This window comes from Lontra canadensis, unplaced genomic scaffold (assembly GCF_010015895.1).
Source record: "Lontra canadensis isolate GAN:19392208 unplaced genomic scaffold, GSC_riverotter_1.0 scaffold62, whole genome shotgun sequence".
Classification (NCBI taxonomy): domain Eukaryota; kingdom Metazoa; phylum Chordata; class Mammalia; order Carnivora; family Mustelidae; genus Lontra; species Lontra canadensis.
The window spans coordinates 311,119-323,646 of NW_022631056.1; positions in this window are offsets into that span (position 1 = coordinate 311,119).

A 12,528-nucleotide genomic window follows, 5' to 3' on the forward strand; every position below is an offset into this window, starting at 1 on the left:
GGGATCAAGGTGATGCTGGCCTCATAAAATGAGTTTGGAAGTTTTCCTTCCATTTCTATATTTTGGAACAGTTTCAGGAGAATAGGAATTAATTCTTCTTTAAATGTTTGGTAGAATTCCCCCGGGAAGCCCTCTGGCCCTGGGCTTTTGTTTGTTTGGAGATTGTTGATGACTGTTTCAATCTCCATACTGGTTATGGGTCTGTTCAGGCTTTCTATTTCTTCCTGGTTCAGTTGTGGTAATTTATATGTCTCTAGGAATGCATCCATTTCTTCCAGATTGTCAAATTTGTTGGCATAGAGTTGCTCATAATATGTTCTTATAATTGTCTGTATTTCTTTGGTGTTAGTTGTGATCTCTCCTCTTTCATTCATGATTTTATTGATTTGGGTCCTTTCTCTTTTCTTTTTGATAAGTCTGGCCAGGGGCTTATCAATCTTACTAATTCTTTCAAAGAACCAGCTCCTAGTTTCGTTGATTTGTTCTATTGTTTTTTTTGGTTTCTATTTCATTGATTTCTGCTCTGATCTTTATGATTTCTCTTCTCCTGCTGGGTTTAGGGTTTCTTTCTTGTTCTTTCTCCAGCTCCTTTAGGTGTAGGGTTAGGTTGTGTACCTGAGACCTTTCTTGTTTCTTGAGAAAGGCTTGTACCGCTATATATTTTCCTCTCAGGACTGCCTTTGTTGTGTCCCACAGATTTTGAACCGTTGTGTTTTCATTATCATTTGTTTCCATGAATTTTTTCAATTCTTCTTTAATTTCCTGGCTGACCCATTCATTCTTTAGAAGGATGCTGTTTAGTCTCCATGTATTTGGGTTCTTTCCAAATTTCCTCTTGCGATTGAGTTCTAGCTTCAGAGCATTGTGGTCTGAAAATATGCAGGGAATGATCCCAATCTTTTGATACCGGTTGAGACCTGATTTAGAACCAAGGATGTGATCTATTCTGGAGAATGTTCCATGTGCCCTAGAGAAGAATGTGTATTCTGTTCTTTGGGATGAAATGTTCTGAATACATCTGTGATGTCCATCTGGTCCAGTGTGTCATTTAAGGCCTTTATTTCCTTGTTGATCTTTTGCTTGGATGATCTGTCCATTTCAGTGAGGGGAGTGTTAAAGTCCCCTATTATTATTGTATGATTGTCGATGTGTTTCTTTGATTTTGTTATTAATTGGTTTATATAGTTGGCTGCTCCCACGTTAGGGGCATAGATATTTACAATTGTTAGATCTTCTTGTTGGACAGATCCTTTGAGTATGATATAGTGTCCTTCTTCTCTTATTATAGTCTTTGGTTTAAAATCTAATTGATCTAAAATCCTAAAATATAAGGATTGTCACTCCTGCTTTCTTCTGATGTCCATTAGCATGGTAAATTCTTTTCCACCCCCTCACTTTAAATCTGAAGGTGTCTTCAGGTTTCATATGAGTTTCTTGTAGGCAACATATAGATGGGTTTTGTTTTTTTTATCCATTCTGATACCCTGTGTCTTTTGATTGGGGCATTTAGCCCATTAACATTCAGGGTAACTATTGAGAGATATGAATTTAGTGCCACTGTATTGCCTGTAAGGTGACTGTTATTGTATATTGTTTCTGTTCCTTTCTGATCTACTACTTTTAGGCTCTCTCTTTGCTTAGAGGACCCCTTTCAATATTTCCTGTAGAGCTGGCTTGGTGTTTGCAAATTCTTTCAGTTTTTGTTTGTCCTGGAAGCTTTTAATCTCTCCTTCTATTTTCAATGATAGCCTAGCTGGATATAGTATTCTTGGGTGCATGTTTTTCTCGTTTAGTGCTCTGAATATATCATGCCAGCTCTTTCTGGCCTGCCAGGTCTCTGTGGATAAGTCTGCTGCCAATCTAATATTTTTACCATTGTATGTTACAGACTTCTTCTCCTGGGCTGCTTTCAGGATTTTCTCTTTGTCACTAAGACTTGTAAATTTTACTATTAGGTGACGGGGTGTGGACCTATTCTTATTGATTTTGAGTGGGGTTCTCTGAATCTCCTGGATTTTGATGCTTGTTCCCTTTGCCATATTAGGGAAATTTTCTCCAATAATTCTCTCCAATATACCTTCTGCTCCCCTCTCTCTTTCTTCTTCTTCTGGAATCCCAATTATTCTAATGTTGTTTCGTCTTATGGTGTCACTTATCTCTCGAATTCTGCCTTTGTGTTCCAGTAGTTGTTTGTCCCTCGTTTGCTCAGCTTCTTTATTCTCTGTCATTTGGTCTTCTATATCGCTAATTCTTTCTTCTGCCTCATTTATCCTAGCAGTGAGAGCCTCCATTTTTGATTGCACCTCATTAATAGCTTTTTTGATTTCAACTTGATTAGATTTTAGTTCTTTTATTTCTCCAGAAAGGGCTTTTATATCTCCCGAGAGGGTTTCTCTAATATCTTCCATGCCTTTTTTGAGCCCGGCTAGAACCTTGAGAATCGTCATTCTGAACTCTAGATCTGACATATTACCAATGCCTGTATTGATTAGGTCCTTAGCCTTTGGTACTGCCTCTTGTTCTTTTTTTTGTGGTGAATTTTTCCGCCTTGTAATTTTGTCCAGATAAGAGTATATGAAGGAGTAAGTAAAATACTAAAAGGGTGGCAACAACCCCAGGAAAATATGCTTTAGCCAAATCAGAAGAGATCCCAAATCGTGAGGGGTGGGGGGAAAGGGATTAAAAGAGGTTCAGAAAGAAAAAAAAAAAAAGAAAAAAGAAAAAAGAAACAAAAAAAAAAGAAAACTAATAATGAAAAAAATATAAAAAGGAAAAAAAAATATATATTAGATAAACTAGTTAAAAAACGTTAAAAAAGAAAAGGGTAAAAGTTAAAAAATTTTAGCAGAAGAAGAGAAAAAAAATTGAAAAAGAAAAAAAAATTAAATTAACTGCAAGGCTAAAGAATCATGGGGAGAAAGCCATGAGCTCCGTGCTTTGCTTTCTCCTCCTCTGGAATTCCGCTGCTCTCCTTGGTATTGAAACTGCACTCCTCGTAAGTGAACTCGGTCCTGGCTGGGTTTCTTGTTGATCTTCTGGGGGAGGGGCCTGTTGTAGTGATTCTCAAGTGTCTTTGCTTCAGGCGGAGTTGCACCGCCCTTATCAGGGGCCGGGCTGAGTAATCCGCTCGGGTTTGCTTTCGGGAGCTTTTGTTCCCTGAGCACTTTCCGTAGAGTCCGGAGGACGGGAATGAAGATGGAGGCCTCCCAGTCTCCAGCCCAGAGGAGCCGAGAGCTCGGGGCCCCACTCCTCAGTGCGCCCTCAGGGAACAGCGCCCAATTACTCCCGTCTGCCTGGCCCCCGGACGCACTCCGAGCTCACCAAGCCTGTGACAGGTTCAAGGTAAGCCCGAGCTGTGAGCTCACTCCTCGGCTCCGTCTCTGTAGCCGGCTTCCCCGTTCTAATACCTGCAAGCTCTGCGACACTCAGACACCCCGATCCTTCTGTGACCCTGCGGGACCTGAGGCCACACTGGCCCCGCCTGGGCTTCACCCCAGTTAAGCCTCTGGAGCGATGTCCCTCAGCCGAACAGACTTTTAAAAGTCCTGATTTTGTGCTCCGTTGCTCCGCCGCTTGCCGGGAGCCGGCCCCTCCCCCTGCGGTCCTACCTTTCAGAAAGTGGTTGATTTTCTGTTTCTAGAATTGCTGTTCTTCTTCTCTTCGATCTCCCGTTGGATTTGTAGGTGTTTGCAATCTTTAGATAAGCTATCTAGCTGATCTCCCGCTACCTGAATTAGTCTCAGCTGCTACTTCTCCGCCATCTTGACTCCTCCCCCCCCCCTCAAATTATGATTTTATTTGCATTAGTAAGTGCTCATTTATAATGGTTGGCGAAACATAACAAAGACCAATAATTATGTTGCTGACATCAAAGTACAGGTTTAGACACAGGGTGAGTAGATTATTTAGTGGAGTAGAGAAAGGGAAATTTTTCATCCAGGATTTAATCTTGTGGATGCATGATTCTGACTCCTACATACCTTCTGTGCATATTGTGATCTATCTTCATTTAGGGTTGAAGCAAAAACTGCAAATAAAGTTGCCTTCAGTTAGAATTTTTTCCTACTGTCCTTTCTTTAATTTTTATTAGAATGCCATATGCTCCATTGCTGGTAGCCTTCAAAGCAACCCTAGGTTTTCTTCTTATGCTCACAGCCCCAATTTTGTCCAGGCTTCTGTCCTGAAACTTTGATAAATCTTGTTGGAAAGACATTCTATGGTGATTCCACAGTGATCCCACAGTGGTACCACCATGATTGGTCAGTGAATGAATTCAGGTGACTGACATGTGATTGAATGCCAGGCAGTGAGAAATAGGGGCATATCTGCAGTGGTCAGAAGTGTTTTGGGCATAGGTCTCTGGCACCTAATACACGAAATGTAAGGTCCTTTACTGGCTTGGTGTGATGTGATGCCTGATGCTGCTGCAACCGTCTTGTGACCATGAGAGAGACTAACCAATACTCCCAGAATACTCAGCATAAAAAGATGAAAATAAGCTATGGGGTACTGAACTGCTTACTTCTAAATTGCTGTTATGTAATAGAACAAATTTCTTGAGTGCTTAAATCATTTTAATTCATTATTTGTCCCTTGCAAGTGAAAGTATCTTACCAACACAGATGACTTATTATTAAAAAGTTCTGTACACTGTGAAGTAAATGAAATTTACCAAATTGTAACTATGTGCAATAAAAGTCTGCTCTAATGCAGTTAGTTTTAAAGCAGGTAGTTATTTTTAGAGGCTGCATATAGAACATGGCTTCTTAGTATTTACTTGTTTGATAAATTTAAAATATTGATTATTTAAGTTTAAATATTTACATATGTTTTATTAAGTTTAAAACTAATTTAAAGAAATTAAAATGCATATAGTTGTATAATTAATATAGCAAGCAAAAGTAAGTCTCTTATTACCTGAGGTAATTTTTTGTACTTTGTAAGGGGAGGGGGACTATATGAAGGATACTATATTCCAAATCTCTGAAAACTGCTTTTAAAACATTAGTTTATTTTGCCTCAAATTATATTCACACATTTTTCCTATGCATTTGTAAGTTTTAAAACTGACTCTCACTCTTACTCTATATAAATTATCTGTATGATCACATAGTAAAAAAATAGAAGATAGCACCAAAATCCTTAAAAATAGTCAATATTGGATAATATGATAAGAGAATTACGCTATTATAGGTGACACAATCATAAATTATATCATTAGTTATGTGATAAAAATATTATTTTATCTAACCTATATAAAGAAATTAAGAATTCTCACCACCAAAGATGAGGCTTACTTTTGCACTAAGATGTATTTTTTTATTCATTGAAACTCTTTAACTTTGTGAAAAACAGACTAAAATAATTTTGACAGACTAATGATAGTAAAGCCCACTGTGTGATATTTCTATCAATGTAAATTATTTCCTTCATATATCACTTCATTTATTTTGTACATTTCCATTCTGGTCATCATTCATTTTATATCTTGAATGATTTTGTATCTCAAATCCTAATTCACAGACAGTACTTAATTATTTTGATTGTATGTCCTAATAACATCCTTTGTGAATTTAATTTTATGAATACATGAATAACTATTTCTCTTAGTATCTACATTAATGAGATTTTATCTGTTTATAAACATCCTCTTGTTAGCCTAGAATTAGAATTCACTTCAAAAATAATATATATCCTAATGATTGAAGTGGTTCTAATATCAAAAGCTTTTAGCCTACAAAAGTCTACAAAATTTGACACTATTTTTATTTGAAATATAGTCCAGTTCACTCTGAAATTTGGTCTGAGACAAGGTTCACACTATTGTACTGATGAAATTATCCCAGAGATGTTAATACATAAAATAACAATGTTTTATTTTTCCAGATCAGGACACAACCCTGTTGATTAAGACTTGGGAGTATACTGAGTTCAATCTATGATCGTTCAGACTAATGTCCCATACAGTAGTTTTTACTGTAATTTTATTTCACATAAACTGTAACTGCTTGGAATAAATCTCAAATATGGTAAACTGAATTAAAAAATCTTATTGGCTTCCTTATTCAGAAGTCTCATTCACTTATAAAAATGTGTATGAAATATTTCCTATTATCTTTGATTTTAGAAGTTTGCTGAGACAATGATCTGCTTTTTAATTTTTTTGGCGTGCCTTTATGTATTAATTATATCCCTTTTTGCTGTTTGCTTTTCCCCTCAAACTCTTTAGGTTTTCAATATAGGGTTTCACCCTCATCCCTAAATCTACAGTGTCTTCTTTTCAACACAATACTCTCATTGGATAGCTTTTTTTGATGGTGGAAATTGTGATTTGAGAGTTAGACAGATACATATATATAAATGCATAAAAATACTTTGTGTGGATCTATAGTGGCTATGTATTAGATGGATTTTATTTATAGTCTTTTCATCTTCTCTATGTCTTCACTGAATTTTTCTAATTTAATATCAACCACAGTGATCCAACAGAATGGTAGATTTGTATGTTTTTATCCTTTATCTTGATCATTGTTTTATATATTGTGGAAATATAGTATTAGATGCATAAAGGTTTAGAATGATTTTAAAATCTGGCATACTGACTTTTTAATTTTGATATGTTTTAATACTTTATTACTAGTTTGTCTGTTTTCCCTTTTGGCTATTATTACTAGTTTAAAAATTTTCTTTTTGCTAGTATATTTTCCATGTTTCATTTTTAAATTTGTGTGATCTTATCTTCTGGATGTATTGATTGTTTATATTGCTATAGCATAGGACCCCCTCAACCCCACTCACACACACGTAATAGCTAACACAGGCCATTCAGCATCAGAAGACTTTGAGCTATTGACATCACATCTCAAAGAAAACTGAAAATTCCTTTCCTGAATATGAAGAGTGAAATACTTCCTTGCCAAACCCAACTTCAAAGACAGCTTTTAGTCATTAACTTTCCAGAGTGGGTGTATAAATACCTCAGCTCCCTCAGTCCTCTAGTAGGTAATTCTGATATGTATGTTTTTTGCAGTTTCCCAGAGGTGGGATTTTTGGGTTTTGTTTGTGTGTTTGTTTCTGTTTTTGTTTTAAGATAAAATCTTACTTGCTCTATTCATTAGTAACTAAATGCATATTCTTTGCTGACTGCTTCCCCAGTTCCCACTTCTTTGCTTATGTTCATGAAAATACCAAAAAAATTACATGTACTTAAATCCTTATCTGCTAAATCTGCTTCTGGGAGAACCAGCAGAGAAAATCAACTTCTCAATATTCAATTTGTTAAACAGAAAATTTATTTATATTTACATATATTGTGATTTTTTGATATATTAGATTCATTTCACCATCTCATTTTACCCTTTTGATTTGCCCCATATTTGTAATTTTCTTTATCATTTGGAGTATACATAGCAACAAGATACTTTGGGATTTACTTTTTTCTTCATTTAATTTCACCCAAGGGAAAGGAAAATCCAGAAGAAGCTTGAAATTGATTTCAGGAGTTTTAATACAAAGAGGAAAAGAAACTTACATGTTAAACTAGAGCAAACATTAAACAAATAGGACTCTTATTTCAAATTACCAGAACAAAAGACATGGAAATAATTATAAATTGCTGAGAGATAGTTTATGCTCAAGCATGTGTTTTAAACATTTTTTAAAAATTAATATATGAAATTATATTATTTAAAATATAAAATATGATTTATTTTGCAACTTTGAAGGCAGGAAGGAATTGTAAAAATTGAATAATGATTAGTATAATAATAGTAACTATCATTTATTAAGTACTTGCTAAAACAAAGACATAGTACTCAAAACATTATATGCATTCTTTCCTTTACTCTTCATCCCAACCTTGGGGTTTTACACTGTTATCCTTAGTTTTTAATTACAGATGAAGAATCTGAAGTTTCCATACATTTGGTAAATTGTCCATATCACAGACAGAATATCCCCAAGTTATTCTGAAGCATATGATCTGAATAGCAGGAAAATTTAAGCATATTGGAAGAGGATGAAGTTGAAACTATTTTCCTGAAACAAAAATAGAAAATGTTTTCAAGTATTTAATACTATTCTGAAGCACAGTGGTCTACATTATGTAGTACTATAATAAAGATACTGTTATCTTTTTTTTTTAAAGATTTTATTTATTTATTTGACAGGCAAAGATCACAAGTAGGCAGAGAGGCAGGCAAAGAGAGAGGGGAAGCAGACTCCCTGATGAGCAGAGAGCCTGATGCAGTCTTGATCCCAGGACCCTGAGATCATGACCTGAGCTTAACCCACTGAGCCACCCAGGTGCTCCAAAATATTGTTATCTAAAAAGCATCTGCTATCTAAACTTTTTAAAAACTATATTATAAAATTTCAAAAGAGATTATTTTCATTGCTTCATAAATGTCCCCTCAATCTATATTTTAGGTTCAGACTTCATCTACATGCTTATCAATCTATCTATATACCTGTCAAAATTTATTCTGCTTCTGCATGGAATCTTCATAAGCTGAGCCCTACAATTATCTCAGAATGTCATAAATGTTTATAACATCCTAGTATGCTGTATTTCAACACCACTAACTCTACCTAGTTTGAGGTCGAGTGCTATAAAATGTAAACAAATATTGACTTAAAAGTGAAATAAAAATAAAGCCACCCACCTGGGTGGCTCAGTCAGTTAAGAGTCTGCTTTTGGCTCAAGTCATGATCACAGGGTCCTGGGATGGAGTCCCACATCAGGCTCCTTGCTCCTCAGGGATTCTGTTTCTCCCTCTGCCCCTCTTCCACTCATTGTCTCAATCTCTCTCTCTCTCTCTCAAATATTAAATAAATAAAATTTTAAAAAGGGAAATAAATATAGTGTTTTAGAGCAAAGATCAATGCATTTATTCAGAAAAAAATTGAGTTTCCTATGTATTTAGTAATCATAAGCTTCTGATCTAGACTTTTAACATCTTAAACTTCTCTTCCCTGCCCCTCCCCCATCATAAGCATAAAACTATCTCCCTATTGTTCGCAGAATTGTTGTAATGGTTAAATGAAGTCAGGGTAAGTGCTGTAAAAACTGTCAAGTGTTATATAGAGGAAATAGAATTAGGGTATTACTGTTAATAAAGTAACAATTTACAGGAATTTCCCAGTTATAGTCTCCTTTACTGTCTCTCTGATGGACTGTTTTGTCTTAGCCACTTAAACTATGTCCACCATAGATAGCCTCTATGGTCTTGACTTTTTTCTGATGCCAAAATGATAAAAATCTTGATTACCACCTATTAAAATTATAGCAGAAAAACCCAATTGCCAATCCTGACTTTATTTACCATAAGGATCCTGTATGAAGATACAGCCTGTCATACTATCTCCCCAGTAGAATCAATAGAGTTCTCAATAAAAATTTTGGTGATTTCAGTATTAATATTAAAAATCCTCTTAGTACCTTAACCCCAGAAGTTCTTTAAGTGCCTCAACTTCAATTATTTTGCCCTTCACCCATTCACTCTGTGGTCATGCCCTAGTCTTGCTATTTCCAGCAGCCATACCCCTTCCTTAATATCAGCTTCAACCACTCCATTCTCCAACCAAGGCCTCCTATCTTTTCAGTTTTACTCCGTATTATCATAGTTTTCCAAAAACCTCTTTTTTCCTTCTGAACCTTCTTCAATCCATTGACCTACAACTGGAATTCATCCCCTCCATGTCTTTGTTTTCTTTATTTCCTGACCTGGTTTCATTACAACCATTCTATTTCATGAACTTGGAATCCCTTTCTCCCTCTCCTTTTCATTTATGCAATCTCCTCTTTTGGAAAATTCCAACATCAGTTAAGTGTGACTCTCTATCTGTTCTGTTGCTCTATGTGAGTTACTCAAAGTGGCTGGAGGAAAACACATACCCCCACTGACTGATTTGTCTTTTAACTCATGGCCAGTAACCTCATCTTCCTTCGCATTCAGAGAGCCGACTTAATGTTCCTTGCCTTATATACACTCCAATTATAACCCCAAGGATGATGTCTTTGTATTGCATCTTTCTTCTCAAACATCTTTTAAAAAATCTGAGAAAGTATGCAGAATCAGAAATCAAACTCTAGGATCTCCTTACCCATCTAAATGCATTTGTACTCACATACGGGATATCTTCTTGGTTTAATTTTTTTCTTATCTGTATTACTAAGGCCAAAGGCCAAATCCTATACTATTACAATGCAATTATCCCCTCTCAAACTATCTTGTTACAAACATTCTTTGTATTTATTTACCATTTAAATTAATTATTAGTTAAAACCAAACACAGAATACATTTTAAAATGTTTTTAACTATATATTTTGTATATCAGTCATGTGAAATATTTCAATGATTAAGCTGAAGTCCCCAGTGAAATTTGGTTGGTAAATCAATCAGACAACTATTTGCCCTCATTTTACTTGATATATCAGAAACAACTGACACAACTGATCACTCCCTTTATAGAAACAGATTCTCCACCTAGTACCCAGGACCCATACCCTCCCAATTCTCCTCTACCTTCACCTTCCAGCCACTTTTGTTGATTCCTTTTCTATATTTTGAGCACTTCATTTTTTTTTAGTCTATATTCCTTATTGAAATATACCTACACAAAATATGTCAGTGTTTCTGAGTCTTAACAAACAGAATACCCAAATCTGCATTTCTGTTTTCACTCTCCCCTAAACTTACTTCTCCTTCAATTGTCCCCTTTTCGGTACATAAACAACTCCCTTCTTCCTGTTGCTCCCACCCAGTACCTTGGATTCATCATGGACTCACCTCTTTTTCCTTCCTTATGTATTAGTAGAAAACACTATACAATTACTATGTAATTACACTGTCCTAGCTGCTGTATACACATAAACACACACTTTATGTGTGTACACATAAATATATACTTTAGCAATGAATTTTTGTAGTAACTAAGGTAGGAAAGTATAATTATTCATTTTTTTACAGAGAAGGCATCATGGTAATTTTAAGTAGCACCTGGCTATAAAATATAAAACAGCCAGTTCTAGGATTTAAACCAAAGTAGTCTGTCTCCAGTGTACATACTCTTAATTTTGTCTCAGCCTGTTATGCTTTTGAAATATAGCCAAGATCCAATCCAATCAGTTCTCGAGGTCTTTAGTTACTGACTTGCTCTATGCAACCACTGTCTAATTCTAGGGTTTCCATGTCCTGCTAACTACTTTCCAGACTTCTACTCTTACTCTCTATAGTTCAAATTCAGAATTATTTGCATTTTTAAAATATCCACATATCATATCTCTCTGTTCAAACTCCTACAATTCCTTCTCATCTGTCTCTCAAAAAAGAAAAAAAAATAATCTTATCCTATAGGCATCAGTAGATCTGCCCCCCACCACTCTCTCTTTCCTTTCTGAATTCACACTCTACCTCTCTCCCCCTCTCCAGCTTCCAGGCTTCCTTGCCAAGTTCCCTCCTGCTTTGGCATATTAGATTGAATTTGCTATTCTTTCAGTCTGGAATACCTTTCTTTTGGACACCTGCTTGTCTTGCTCCCACCTCTCCATCAGTCTGTTCAAACATTACTTTTTTAGATAACTGTCCCTTAACACCCTATAGAAAATAAAACCAATCTCTCTCTCTGCTTATTATTTGACCTTGTTTTCTTCTTAGCTGAGGGCTCTGTTGGGCCAGATGAGCTTTCCTTCTTTTATTTTATTTTATTTTTTTTTTAAATTTCCAGTAGGAAAAAAATGCTTTTTTTAATTTATTCCTGCAAAAGTACTAGATATTAGCAGATACTCAAGAAATATTTATTGCATAAATTAGTAGTCCATGCATGTACAAAATTAGAATGCATAATTATTCTAAGTTGTCCAGATGCTTTTGTAGTTAAGCTAAAGTTTAAATTAAGCCAAGATCACATTGCATATCTTCTTTTAGACAGATTGACAACATTAGGTGCATATCTATGTGAAAAAATATTGTCACATGTTATGGGATAATTTGATGTGAAGTCTTCTGGAAACTACCTTCCTATCCAAAGTTAGCAGCAGAACATAATAACTAGTCCACATCCATAACAAGTCTGGAATTTGACAACTTCCTGGTTACCAAAAACTGATTTACTAGATCTCCTGCTAAGACAGTTTGAAAGTCTCGTGAATACTGTTCAAAAAGCTTGGTGTATACCCTGGATTGGCTCTGTTTAGTTTTTTTCTCTGTATTCCCTCAATTAGTTGGCTCCAAAGTGAGGTATATATCTCCTCTATCACAGGAGGTGAGCAAGATAATCCATAAGTGTGCAAGAACATTATAAATAATATTTAATAATTATTTAAATAAATAATATTTAAACACAGAGAATGGAAGTAATTCTACTAATGTATAAAATATGGGTGAATACTTATATTCTCACTGCATCCTGACAACAGATGGAGGATTGGCCTAAATGTTATAAAATGTTCCTTGAGGGAAAGGGTGAGAGTTCAAGCAGAAGGGATTTACAGTTACAGGCTTCTTTATTTTTTCCCCTGAACAGAT